We start from the raw sequence: 14,779 nt of genomic DNA, 5'->3' as shown, positions 1-14,779 counted from the left end.
GAACACAAGAGTATATAAATATATATATATATATATATATATATATATATATATATATATATATATATTGCCCTTTCCCTCCACAAGGTTATAGTCTAGTGTTGGAGAGAGGCTTTAATCCAAGAATCACCCAGAGAAAATGTACGATTACAGCTGTGACAAGTGCTATGAAGGAAAAGTACACAGCCTTATGAAAGTGTACAATAGGTTGGTTTGACCAAGACAAAATGTCTAGAGAAGCCTTCCCTGGGGAAGTCTCTCTTTGGGTTGAAATCACAGTTAAGAAGGCAAAAGAGAAGATAAGAGAAGGAAAGCATGGCAGGCAGGAGCAGGTATTTACTAGCTGTGGGATCTTGGGCAAGTTATTTGATCTCTCTGAGCCTCAGTTTTCTCATCTTCAAAATGGGTTGATCATAGTAGTTTAAAAGATAAATGTGATAATACCAAAATCATTCCTGTATGAGAGACTCTGAGCCTCCCTTTTTCCTCTGGCTGTACCGGGGCAGTTCCTTACCCTGGGCTGCTCTCCAAGGATATTTCTTCCCTGAGTTTTGTGAAAGACAGTCAGAAAGTAGATGCATTATTGGACCTGAGAGGCTGGAGGAAGAAGGAATGGTCCCAGAGGAAGAGATTATGTTTGTCTTCATAATAAAGAGCAGAAGGAGAAAAGTGGGAAGAGGGATTGAAAGCTCAAGGTGGGGTTTCCCAGGGAAGTTTGATGTGAATGAGGTGAGGGAACTGGGGTCTGTAGGAAAGTGGATAGGAAGGGACAGGGAATTTTAGAGGATTACCTGTTGCCTTCCCAGAACTTAAGAAATGCAAGAAAAGTTTGAGTTAAGAATTATCTTCTTGAACATAACACTGCTTGGAGACTGAAGCACACGGATCATGGCTTTACATGTTGTATGCAGCACTTACCAGTGTTAGTACCTTTCCCTCCTTTTAGATCGGACTTAAACTGCACGCCTGCAGGAAGCCTTCCTGGCTCTTCTGGACTGAGTCAGTATCCTGAGCTCCGGTGGAGCCCTGGGTTGGCTCATAAGGCAGCAATTGTGACACTATATTGTCACCATTCATTTACATGGCTATCTGACCCTCTAGCCTCTGAACTTCTTAAATCAACAAACTGCATCTTATTTGTGTCTGAATTCCCCAAACCAACACAATGAGTGGGTGCTTGACAAATCTTCGTTGGTGGAGGAATAATAAAAGGGGGGGCTCTGTGCCCAACACTCTGACACTAATGGACAATTCAATCAGCAAAGGTACACACAAGCTCACCACACAGTTTTGCATTGGTTTTTCAGATAGTTCTGACTCCCTGAATTTCATCCATTCATTCATCCAGCAAGCATTTATTAAGGACCTACTATGTGGGAGATGGAAGGGAGGCTGTATGGGGTATACAAATCATAGCCAGGGTAGGTTTGTACAGTGATTATTTAAAACTTCCAGCAAAAGGCAGTAAATTATGTTGAGAAAGGGGCATCTTTTTCTAATGAACACAGAACTGATGTTTCAGCCAGGCTCAAATGTAACTATGTCCCAGGCTCTGCCCTAAGCGGGGGGATACAAGAAGAATCAAGGGCTTCCCTGGTGGCGCAGTGGTTGAGAGTCCGCCTGCCGATGCAGGGGACACGGGTTTGTGCCCCGGTCCGGGAAGATCCCACATGCCGCAGAGCAGCTGCGCCCGTGAGCCATGGCCGCTGAGCCTGCGCTCCGCAGCGGGAGAGGCCACAACAGTGAGAGGCCCGCGTACCGCAAAAAAAAAAAAAAGAAGAATCAAGTATACATTCCTGTCCTCCTGGGGCTTACATTCCCGAAGAAGGAGGAGGTGGTGGAGGAGAAAGAAGGAGGGGAAGCGGAAAAGGAAGAGGAAAGAGAGAGAGTGCGTGAGAGAGAATGACACCTTTGAGCCTCTACCCTGCTCTTTGCAGTTACAAAAGCCTTTTGCTAACACATATCTGAGTTGAGTTTCATTTGTCACCTACAACTGAAAAAGCCCTGCCCGGGGAATAAACAAGGTTCAGTGGTGACCTGAGAACAGGGAAATGAACTGCCCATTTGGGTGGGCAGCACGGGGAAGGGCAGCACAGAAGAGAGGACACTCAAGCTGGAGGGTTGAACGGAGTCCACCAGCATTCTGGGGTTGGAAGGGCATTCCTTGAAGAGGGAACAGCATGTGCAAAGGCTCAGAGGCATGAAGCTTCGTGTGTGAAAGGACAGATTTCAGAACTCCAAGACTCTTTCCTCTGTTATCCAAAATATCAGGTTTCTCATCATTTTTGGAAACTGAGAGTTTTCTCTCTATCCATAAGACCTTGGGCAAGCAAAATAAATTAATATGCTGCCAGGGTGCTACAGCCCTTGTGTCTTCCGTCTTCACGGGGAGCAGTCTGCCTGGTAGGGATGATGGTTTTTTGTAAGCAGTGGCTGCCCTCTCTCACCCAAGCTCTTTCCCACATACTTCAAAAGAGCTGGTTAACAACCGAAAACCAAGGAGTCTCTTGGGTCAGCCTCCAAACCCAGCCACGTCTGCACAGACTCTAGCCAACTAAGGAGCTAATAAATTCCTTCTCTTATTTTATCCCAGCTAGAGCCCTGCCCTCAGAGGATGACAGCAAGTAAGTGATATTCTCACACTTTTGGCTCCTGCAAAATTGTACTAAGAGGATTTTCTTAGAACATTTTAGCACAAAGGGGGTTTCCTAATCCAGTTAGCAAATAGTCCTCTATTTAATCTCATTGATCCTTCTTTTTCTGAAGATATATTTTAAATTGGATTCGCTTCGCTGAGACCAATGGCTAAATCAGTGGGCCAACAGCCAGGATTTTGCTGCTGCTGCTGCCACGGCCGCCCCCACCGCCGCCGCCATTGATGATATCAAAAGAGTCAACTCTGTTTTACACCAAGACAGGCTTAGTTCCTTGGCTATAGGATACACCCAAGCTGTCAGTGTACTCAGCTTGGCTCAGCAGAGCCCAGGCAGAAAGGTAGAGATGAAACATCAGCCTCCATCCCTGAGGCTGGAGAAGCCCCCTCAAGCACACATCCACTGATGGTGACTTGGAGGCCTCTTCAAACCCAAAGGCTGGTCCCCAGGCCCCCACCCCTCTCCCAACTCAGAAACACAGGAAGCTGAAAGCAGCCATTTCTGGCAGGAAAAAATAGCTATCCCAGAAGTTAGCATATTCACGTAGATAGAGGATGGAAGAGGGGTTTGCAAGTCAGACAGTCCCATGTTTAAATCCCTCTTCTCTGACTTACTAGCTGTGGGACCTTGAGCAAGTTCTCTGAGCCTCCGTTTCCTCATCTTTAAAATGGTAACACTAGTACCTACTATGCAGAGATATTACCAATAAATAACATGCCGTACTTAGGAAATGGTAAGCCCCTGTATTAGTCAGGTTTTGTTACCATAATGCTGTGTAACAAACAGCCCCAGGATCTCAGTGGCTTAAAATAACGAACTTTTTTTTTTTTTTTTTGCAGTACGCGGGCCCCTCCCTGCTGTGGCCTCTCCCGTTGCGGAGCATAGGCTCTGGACATGCAGGCTCAGTGGCCATGGCTCGCAGGCCTAGCTGCTCTGCGACATGTGGGATCTTCCCGGACCGGGGCACGAACCCGTGTCCCCTGCATCGGCAGGCGGACTCTCAACCACTGCGCCACCAGGGAAGCCCAAAATAACGAACTTTTATTTGTCACTAATGGTCTGTGGTCAGCTGGGGAAGCTTTGCCCCAAACTGTGGGTCAGGTTCAGTTTGCTCCTCCACTCTCTTATTCCCAGGCCACTGATACCCCTGAGGCTTGCCTTCTCGGGATGCAGGGTGGGAGCCAAGAGGGTTGCCCCAGCCATGCACATACTTGAAGCTTCTGGTTGGATGGTGCATATGTTAACTCAACTCACGCACCCAGGACCAAAGCAGGTCAGTGGGCGAGCAAGGACTACGCCCTGTCCACAGGGAAGCCACGGCAATGTGAGGAGGCCAGGAACAATTGTGAGCAAATAATATCAGCCACACGGTCTGCAATAAAGGAAACGACTATGGTTTCATTGTTCTCAAATGGCTCCAACAGCCAACCCCTTCTATCTGTCCCCTCTGCTGCCCCCAGTTCAGGTCCTCATTGCTTCATGCCTACGTGGTTGCCAGAGCCTCCCAACAGGTCCGTGTGTCTTGATGTCTTCTCTCCCCTCCATCGGGTGCTCTACCGTCGAGATGATCCTCCTAAAACACAGATGAGATGTCTTTCATCAGCTTAAACACATTCCACGATGCCTTGTGACCCACACTATTAATTATTAGTTAAAGTTAATCTGTTAATTCCAAACTTCTTAGCACAGCCCTTCCCACCTGGTTATCAGCCTCATCCCTTGCCTCCCAAGCCTTTCCCAGTAGACACCACCTTCTACCCACCTGAAATTGTTCCCTCTTCTCCCAGCATGCCTAGTTCTTTCAGGTCTTCTGCCCTTACCCTGGCTCTCTCCTCTGCCTGAGATGTCCCCACCCTTTTCTGAGTGGGAGCGAACTCCCATTCACGTTTCAAACCCAGTGCCAGTGGACCACCCGGATGGGTCTTCCTCAAGTCTCCAGGGAGGTAACCACTGAGTGTCGGTGCAGCGCACAGCACCTACCCCCGCTACAGTGCACAAGCCCACTGTCATGTGATGGTCTGTTCACTTACTGTTTACTTACCTTTCTCCCCCTGCTGTAAACCATCTGAGGTGAAGTCATCTCAGCTTCTTGGAGTCAGCTTGGCTACGAGGAACCGAGTTGACACTTGTTGCATGAATGAACATACTGTGGTCAGAAGGGGTAAGGGCGCACCAACTAACTGTGTGTTCCCTGTGCTGCCCAGACTCCCTTGGACTTCTGGCAAATGGCAGCATGAGCAAAAGTGATGCAGACTTCCTTGCTGGAAGTATCTTAAGAACGGGCATGACTCCTTCTCTTCAGCAATGACCTCGTGCAGGGACGTCAGGGCTGCAAAGATGGAATCTCCCAGGATCCACTAATCTGCATCAGACTCTCCATGAGTGACACCTATGCTTCTTTCTCCAGGTCACGCTAGTTAGCATGACTAATACACAGATGAGTAAGTGTTGCTCCATTTCTCATGGCTTCAGACTAAATGTTGCTCAGTACCCACAGGGTACCCAGATCTTGGTTTATAAATACCAGCCTTCACCAAAAGGACTCAGAGTGTCTCAGCGAAACGGCTGATGCCAGAGCTGGGCAGAGAAGGTACCACACAATCCTGGGACATCTTGTGGTGCCAGAAAACAAGAGAGTGCTCAAAGAATGATGGAGACATGTGAAAAGGGCACAGCAACCAAGTTGAAGGGGCTCCCACTTGCTAAACCTGGGACAATGTGAGCATCAGAATTGATAATAATAATGGATTATAACCTATTGAATAAAATGAAAATCCATGAATCCATAGTGATAAGAATAAAAAGGAGGGAAGGAAGGGAGGGAGGGAAGGAAGGGAGGGAGGGAGGGAGGGAGGGAGGGGGAAGGAGGCTTCCTTACAGTAGAATGACAATTACTAAACATGAAAAGTGGAGAACACTATGGAGGTTCCTTTAAAAACTAAAAATAGAACTACCACATGACCCAGCAATCCCACTACTGGGCCTATACTCCGAGAAAACCATAATTCAAAAAGAGTCATGTACCACAACGTTCACTGCAGCTCTATTTACGATAGCCAGGAGATGGAAGCAACCTAAGTGTCCATCGACAGATGAATGGATAAAGAAGATGTGGCACATATACACAACGGAATATTACTCAGCCGTAAAAAGAAACGAAATTGAGTTATTTGTAGTGAGGTAGATGGACATATAGAGTCTGTCATACAGAGTGAAGTAAGTCAGAAAGAGAAAAACAAATACCATAAGCTAACACATATTTATGGAATCTAAAAAAAAGAGACCACATGTGTAGGTGAGGATGTGGAGTAAAGGGAAACTTTGTGCACTGTTGGTGGGAATGTAAGTTGATACAGCCATTATGGATATGAAGGAGTATGAAGGTTCCTAAAAAAGTTAAAAATAGAACTACCATATGATCCAGCAATCCCACTTCTGGGCATATATCCAAAGGAAATGAAATCAAAATTTCAAAGAGATATCGGCACTCCCATGTTCATTACAGCATTAGTCACAATAACAAGATATGGAAACAACCTGAGGGTCCATCTACAAACAAATAGATAAAGAAGATGTGGTATATATATGGAATATTATTTAAGAAAGAAGGAAATCCCACCACTTGCAACAACATAGATGGACCTCGACAGATTATGCTAGGTAGAATGAGTCAGACAGAGAAAGACAAATCCTGTATGATATCACTTTACGTGTAATCTTAAAAAAACTGAACTCATAGGAAGAGAGAGTAGAATGGTAGTGCCAGGGTGGGAGGGTGGGGGAAATGGGGAAATGCCAGTGAAAGGGTACAAACCTCCGGTTATAAGATGAGTAAGTTCTGGGGATCTAATGTACAGTATGGTGACTATAGTTAACAATACTGCATTGTATACTTGAAAGTTTCTGAGAGTAGATCTTCATGTTCTGACCACAGAAAAAGAAATGATAATTATGTTAAGTAAAAAAAAAAAAAAAAAAAAAAGGTTCTGAAGAACCTAGGGGCAGGACAGGAAAATAGACACAGACGTAGAGAATGGACTTGAGGATACAGGGAGGGGGATGGGCAAGCTGGGATGAAGTGAGAGAGTGGCATGGACATATATACACTACTAAATGTAAAATAGATAGTGGGAAGCAGCCACATAGCACAGGGAGATCAGCTCGGTGCTTTGTGACCACCTAGAGGGGAGGGATAGGGAGGATGGGAGGGAGACACAAGAGAGAGGAGATATGGGGATGTAGGTATATGTATAGCTGATTCACTTTGTTATAAAACAGAAACTAATATACCATTGTGAAGCAATTATACTCCAATAAAGATGTTAAAAAATAAAGAAAGAAAAGAAAATTTTTTTAAAAAACAAGCCATTGACTAAGAAAAAATAAAATAAAATAAAATAAACATCAAAGGAATAAGAGAATTAGAAAATCACATCTTTTGAATGGATAAAGAAGATATGGTACATATATATACAATGGAATACTACTCAGCCATAAAAAAGAATAAAATAATGCCATTTGCAGCAACATGGATGCAACAGATTATCATACTAAGTGAAGTAAGTCAGACAGAGAAAGACAAATATCATATGATATCACTTATATGTGGAATCTAAAATATGGCACAAATGAACTTATCTACGAAACAGAATTAGGCTCAGAGACATAGAGAACAGACTTGTGGTTGCCAAGGGGGAGTGGAGGGCAGGGAGGGATGCACTGGGAGTTTGAGGTTAGTAGATGCAAACTATTACACATAGAATGGATAAACAAGATCCTGCTCTATAGCACAGGAAACCAAATTCAATCTCCTGGGATAAACCATAATGGAAAAGAATATGAAGAAGAATGTATATATGTGTATAACTGAGTCACTTTACTGTACAGCAGAAATTAACACACTATTGTAAATCAACTATACATCAGTAAAAAATTTAAAAATTTAAAAAAGAAGAAAATAAAATCACATCTTATAACCATAATAGTAATAATTGATTTAGACAAGAATCATCACTAAGTAAAAGTTTGGAGAGGAACAGGATATTTGCATTGTCTCAAAGCACCTCTACTCATATTATTTATTAATTACAAAGAGAAAAAATGGGAACTTCACTGTTGAGAAACCTTAATGAGGTGAACAAAGTTAACACCCCCAGGAGTGGGACAAACAGACACCAAGTGGCCCTCGATGTGATGCACCAAGGACACAGCATCTTTATGTAGCATCCCTGCTCCCCGAGGAAACATCAGACAAACCCACACTGGGGACCTTGAACAACTGACCTGAACTCTTCAGAAGTTCTTCTTTGTCACAACAGACAAAGAAGGGCCAAGGGACTGCTCCAGATTAAAGAAGACCGTGGAAGCATGCCAGGGATCGGGGGAGACCCTTTAAAAGATGTTATTGCGACAGTTGGCAAAATGTTCATGTGGACACTACATTAGACAATCATTGACAAGTAGACCATTGACAATCAACAATTATTGACAATTAAGACAGCTGTATGGCAGCAACCTTAAATTTCCTGAATTTGATCATTGGACCTCCCTTGTTCTTAGAGAATACCTGCTGAAATGTTTAAGGGAAAAGGAGCCAGATGCCTAAACTAAACTTCCCATGCTCCAGGAGAGGATCTATAACAGATCACATCAGATCAGGGCATATATGCAGTAGAGACATTGTCAAGAACAATTGGTGCATCTGGGTAAAGGGTAAATGAAAGTTCTTTGTCTTACTACTCTTCTGAAAGCTTGAAATGATTTCAAAATAAAAAAAAATTTTATGGAAGCAACCTAAACATCCATCAACAGATGAATGGATAAAGAAGATGTGGTACATATACACAATGGAATATTACTCAGCCGTAAAAAAGAATGAAATTATGCCATTTGTAGCAACATGGAGGGACCTAGAGATTATCATACTAAGTGAAGTAAATCAGACAAAGACAAATATCATATGATATCACTTATATGTGGAATCTAAAAAAAAATGATACAAATGAACTTATTTACAAAACAGAAACAGACCCACATAGAAAACAAACTTATTACCAAAGGGGAAAGGGGGTGGGGGAGGGTTAAATTGGGAACTGGGGTTTAACAGATACATACTACTATATATAAAATAGATAAACAACAAGGACCTACTGTATAGCACAAGGAACTGTATTCGATATTTTATAATAACCTATAATGGAAAAGAAATATATGTATGTATGTATGTATAACTGAATCATTTTGCTATATACCTGAAACACTGTAAATCTACTATATTTCCCTTAAATTTTTAATTAATTAATTGTTTTTAAAAGAAATTTTAAATAAATATATTGATTAAGGGTGCTATCAGCTGTGCATAACGGAAAGCCTGACTATTCGTGGTTTATGCACTAAAGACATACACAACAGGAAATTCAGAGGGAGCCGGCAAGGGCTGGTGCAAAAGCTCAGTGATGCAACTGAGGACCCAGAATCTTTTCATCTTTTCATCCAAATGCTCCACCTTCTCAACGCTGTGGCTTTCTGCCCTTGGAGGCTCACGGTCACAGGATGGCTGTTACAGCTTTAGGCATCATGACCAAGTTCAAACTCCAGAAGAAAAATGGGGGGAGACTATGCCAGGGGGACTTTTCTTGATGTGTCTCTCACCTGTCACCAGTGAAGAAAATCTTCTTAGAAGGACCTTATGTCTCCTTAGCCAGAAGGGAACCGCGTGGCCACCCCTAGCTACAAGGCAGACTGCAAAATGTTTCCCGTATCAGGGAAAAGGGAACAAACTGCCCGTGCTTGGCTTCAACAGACCGTGAGTCATCGCCTGAGACCGGGCACTTTGAGTCCCCAAACCAAAGTCAGCGTTTTCTTAGCACGCAAAGGAATTGTTCTCGTAAAGCAATTAGCAGTGTGTGTCATCATTGATATTTGCTAAATACCTGCTCGGTCGACATTGTACTGAACATCAGAGATGAATTAAAGAGATGAAGACTCAGTCCCCATCCCTGGAGCTCACAGTCTGTAATTCCCCCATCACAGCCCTCCATCTGGAGTGTGGAAGCCCCTTCACCGTTCAATTAGGAAGTGGTACCAAGAAAAGGTGACCTCACAAAGTTTATCTGAGTTTTTCCACAGCAAATAAATAAATAACTTTTTAACCTTCCTAGTCAAATATCAAACAAATACATGTTTTCTTACTGAGTTTTCCATAGTATTGAAACTATCTTCCAGTTCCCCATTTTTGTCTTAAAAGATCTTTAAGCATTTATTCATTTATTTTTTTCATTTGACAATGATTATGGAGCTCCTCTTCTCCTGGGACTGAGGACACGGTCCTCAGGAAAAAAAAAAACAGACACTGTCTCTCCCTCTTGAGACTTACAGTTAAGTGGTTTTAAAAAAGGGACCACTATTCAAACAATCTGACACATAACTGTATGATTAAAAGGTACAATAGACACAGTGAAGGAAAGCTAAATGGTGTTGCAAAAGTTCACAGGGACACCAGACCTGGTCTAGGGATGAGTGAAGACTACCCTGAGAAACCATTGTTTGGATGGAGATCTGAAAGATGAGTAGGAATTAACTAACTGAAAGGAAGAGGAAGCAGCAAGTGCAAAGGTCCTGGGGCAGGAGGGGACATAACACATTCGAAAAACTAAAGAAGCTGGTCAGTGTGATGGAGCACAGAGGAAAAGTGAAGCACAAGGAAAGTGATATGAGATCAGGCTGGAGAGGTGGTCAAGAAAGACCATGCAGGACCCGGGGCCAAGGTAAGTTTCTCTGTCTCAGCAGTGAGGGGAGGCCACCAGATGATGTTGGGCAGGGGAGGGCTAGGAGCATCTTGGCCTTTCTCAAACACCACTCCAGCCATAGCATGAAGGACAGACTGGTAGAGGCAAGGGATGTGCTGGAGAAATGAGTGAGGAAGCTCCTTCGGAAGACCAAGCTGGAGATGATGGTGGCTTGGAGTAGGTGGTGGGGTTGGAAGTGGGGAGAAGTGGATGCAACCAAGGTATTTGGGGGTAGAAGTGACAGGTGTGGCCACTGATTGGAAATGAGGCATAAGGGCAGTGTAAAGACAGCCCTTGTATGTCTGACTTGAATAACAGACAGAGGCTGGAACAATCCATGGGGATGGAAAATACGAAGGGACAAGTGGCCAGAGGAGTGGGATATCTTGAGTTTGGTGTTGGACACATTCAGTATAAAGTGCCTTTGAGACATCCAAGTATGCTGCTGGAAATAACCAGCCTGCAGTTGAGAGGTCAGGCTGAAAATGCAAATTTCAGAGCCAACAGTATCTGTACAGTAGGCAAGCCCTTGGTCATGAACTAGACCACCAAGAAGAGCAGTGAGAAGCCAAGAGGACCCAGTATAGCCCCCCAGAAATTCCAACACCAAATGGCCAAGAAGAGGGCCATGACCCTGCAAACAGCTCTGAGAAGGGAGGCCAGAGAAATAGAACCAACCCAGAGGAGGTGTGTCATTGAAGCCAAGACCCGATTCATGCTCCTCACCCACTCCATCTTCAGACAGGGAAACCAAGACACAGACAGCTCGGTAGTGCCCTGGACCATCCAGCTTTTTCCGGTGCAAAGGCAAAAAGCATTTCCTATGCATGCTCTAACAAACCGCCTCAAACTTTGTGGCTTAAAACATAAATTTATTATCTTACCATTCTGGACATCAAAAGATCAAAATGAGTCTTACTGGACTGAAATGAAGGCGTCGGCAGAGCCATCAACAGAGGCCTGAAGGAGAATCCCATCCCTGCCTCTGCCAGCTTCTGGTGGCTGCTGGCACTCCTTGGCTTGTGGCCACATCACCCCAGTCTCGGCCTCTGTGATCACATTGCCTCCTCCTCTTCCATAGTCAAATCTTCCTTTTATAAGGACATTTGTGATTACATTGAGGGCCGGCCCTGATATTCCATGAGAATCTCCCACCTTAATATCCTTGACTTAATCACATCTGCAAAGTCCCTTTTGCCTTCTAAGGTGACCTATTCACAGGTTCCAGGGATTAGGACGTGTGGACATCTTTAGGGGGCAGTGTCTTTCCTCCTACGGGCTCTCTGGGCCATGTAGAGGACCAGCAATCCAAGAATTCTCGGAGCAGCACTTGTGTGCAAAGAGAGACATCTGGTCCACACTCGGCAGCATCCCTGGAGGCAGAGACCTGAAATTGTCCGTGTAGCCATAATAATAACTTGCTGCCAGGGCTTCCCTGGTGGCGCAGTGGTTGAGAGTCCGCCTGCCAATGCAGGGGACACGGGGCCCCGGTCCGGGAAGATCCCACATGCCACGGAGCGGCTGGGCCCGTGAGCCATGGCCACTGAGCCTGCGTGTCCGGAGCCTGTGCTCCACAATGGGAGAGGCCACGACAGTGAGAGGCCCGCGCACGGCAAAAAAAAAAAAAACTTGCTGCCCGCCAGGCTCTATGGTTCCAGCTTTACGTGCATCATCTCAGTTCATGCTTTCAGTGACCCTTTAAGGTGTGTCAGGCTATCCCCACTGTCTTATAGAGGAGAAAACCAAGGCTCAGTGAGGGGACAGTAACTTGCAGCAGAGACTTGAACCTGGACTCAAAGCCTGTCCATCTCCCCAAACCACATTTCTGCCACGGAAGTACCATTTGTCAGGGACACATTAAGGGGCAGCCCCGGCTCTCTGTGCACCTGGGAGGGTAGAATCAGGGCCCTTTCCTGGAAGGCCCCGCCCCTAACTCTTGCTGGGATCTTGTCCTTTCTTCAGGGTCCAGCATAGCAGTCAAGGAACACCCGGATTCTAACATCAGGGACAGAGCCCTCACCTGTTTCTGCAGTTCACCTGTGACCACGGTGCTGACCATCATGCCATCATATCACCTTTAAATTGTAGGAGAAATTGCACTTTCGGGGACGGTGCTCAGTCCAGGAAGGTGATCTTCCCTGTTCCTCCTTTGGCTACTCTTTGGCTCTGTGACGTGGTGGACACAGCTGTGGAGCTCAGTCCTGCCCAGTGAGCGGGCCATGCCATCCCCTGCCAGGCAGGGTGGGTGAAGGGCTGACCGCGGCCAGAGTGGAGCATCAAGGGGAAGCAGGAGCACCTTTCATTCCCTGGATCACATTCCTGGAAAAGATGAAACCGTTTTCGTTAAGGTCATGTGCTCACAGGACAGTTGTTAGGACTACGAGAAGATATTGGAGGAAACAGTGGGAAGCATGATGTGAACATGGAGAAAAGGACATATCAGTGGGTGGGCTTTATGTGCTAATCCCCCAGCACCAAACAGCACTGCAGCACCTCCCCAGTCTCAGGCTTACCCCTCCATGCTAGAGCCCAGGGGCACTTCTGAGCTGAGGCCGACTTCAGAGAATGCTAGTTAGGATGGGTCAGCTGCAAGTAACAAAATACCCAACGCACCGCAGGCATCAGCAAGCTCCCAGGGCCAGATCCAGCCCACTGCCTGTTTGGGTCAATAAAGTTTTTTTGGCACAGCCCTGCCCATTCATTGATGAATCACCTGTGGCTGCTTTCATGCTACAGGGGCAGAGGTAAGTAGTTGCAACAGAGAGCTTATGGTCCACCAAACCTAAAATATTTTCTACCTGGCCCTCTACAGAAAATGCTTGCCCACCCTTTGCTTAAACAACAATAACGTTTACCTCTCATAAGAAGGAGTTCAGAGGACGACAGTTCCAGGATCAGACAGGGGCTCAGCAGTGTATTCAAGGACTCAGCCTCCCTCCACCTCCTACCTCTGCATATTGGCCTCTTATTCTTGGGCTGCGTGCTTCATGGTCACAAACTGGCTGCCACAGCTCCAGGCTTGACTTCCTCCCACAACCACATTTAGGCAGGAAAAAAGGCAAACCTCCTCCTCATCTCTTCCTTATTAGGGATCCAAATCCTTCCAGGGCTATCCAGCAGAGGCCTCTTACCTCTCATGGTCAAGACCAGGGGCCAGCAAACGTTTTCTGTAAAGGACCAGATAGTAAATATGGTAGGTTCTTATGGGCCATAAGAACCTTATGGTCTCTGCAGCATATTCTTTTTTGAATGTGGTTTTTTAAAAAAAACAACCTTTCAGGGCTTCCCTGGTGGCGCAGTGGTTGAGAGTCCGCCTGCCGATGCAGGGGACACGGGTTCGTGCCCCGGTCCGGGAAGATCCCACATGCCGCGGAGCGGCTGGGCCCGTGAGCCATGGCCGCTGAGCCTGCGCGTCCGGAGCCTGCGCTCCGCAACGGGAGAGGCCACAACAGTGAGAGGCCCGCGTACCGCAACAACAACAACAACAAAAAAAAAAACTTTCAAAAATGTAAGAACCATTCTTAGCTCACAGGCATAGGTTACCCCCAACTGGTCTAGAGCTATTCACATGCCCACCTCCATACAGTCCATACCGATGCCCAGCGAAGGGGAGGAGGGTGTCACTATGTTTGGCTTAGACCAATCACCCAAGACGGGTGTTCTAGAAACATCTGCCATGACATGTAGGCAGCCCTTGCGGCTGTCAGTCTGCTGGGGAGACGGTCGGATCACTTCCGGTCCCGGCGAGAAGAAGCGATTGGCCGCTGGCTCCTCCCTACGGAGAACAGACCCCACCTACAGGCCCCCGTAGAACTGGGTGCCCCTGCTTAGCTCCTGATGCAGAGCAGGAAGAGGTGAGCACATCCTAATGCACGGTCTTGTCTGGACTCTATTAAGCACCAGGCTTAAAGCGCCCTCTTGTGCCTTAAAGGCGAACGAGGGTCCGCAGATGCGGACTAGAATCGGGCAGAGAAGTTCTGCCAGGTCTGAAACAGGCCAATCACAAGCCTTCCCGGGGTCTCCCCACGCCCTGCGATAGTCTGGGGTCGAGAGGGCAGCACATGTGGTCATGCAACCCACGTGGTGAGGCCCTGGGAGAGAAAGAGGCAAAGCCCCACCCTCCCAAGAGAAAAGCGCAAAAAAACAAGTAACTAACTATGCAAGTAACGGTAAAGGGCGCCGAGGTGAAGCACAATAGAGGGTCTGTTTAGACAGATGATCAAGGAGGGGTGGCAAGCACTGCAAAAGCCCTGAGGAGCAGAAGAGCTTGGAATATTCAAGGACGTGCTCTGGGGGGCGGCTGTGGCTGCAGCAGTGCAGGCGGGGGTGGCTGGGGGA

Source organism: Lipotes vexillifer, unplaced genomic scaffold, assembly GCF_000442215.2.
Source record: "Lipotes vexillifer unplaced genomic scaffold, Lipotes_vexillifer_v1.1 scaffold1417, whole genome shotgun sequence".
NCBI classification, from domain to species: domain Eukaryota; kingdom Metazoa; phylum Chordata; class Mammalia; order Artiodactyla; family Lipotidae; genus Lipotes; species Lipotes vexillifer.
Note: the sequence above shows the minus strand (reverse complement) of the source record.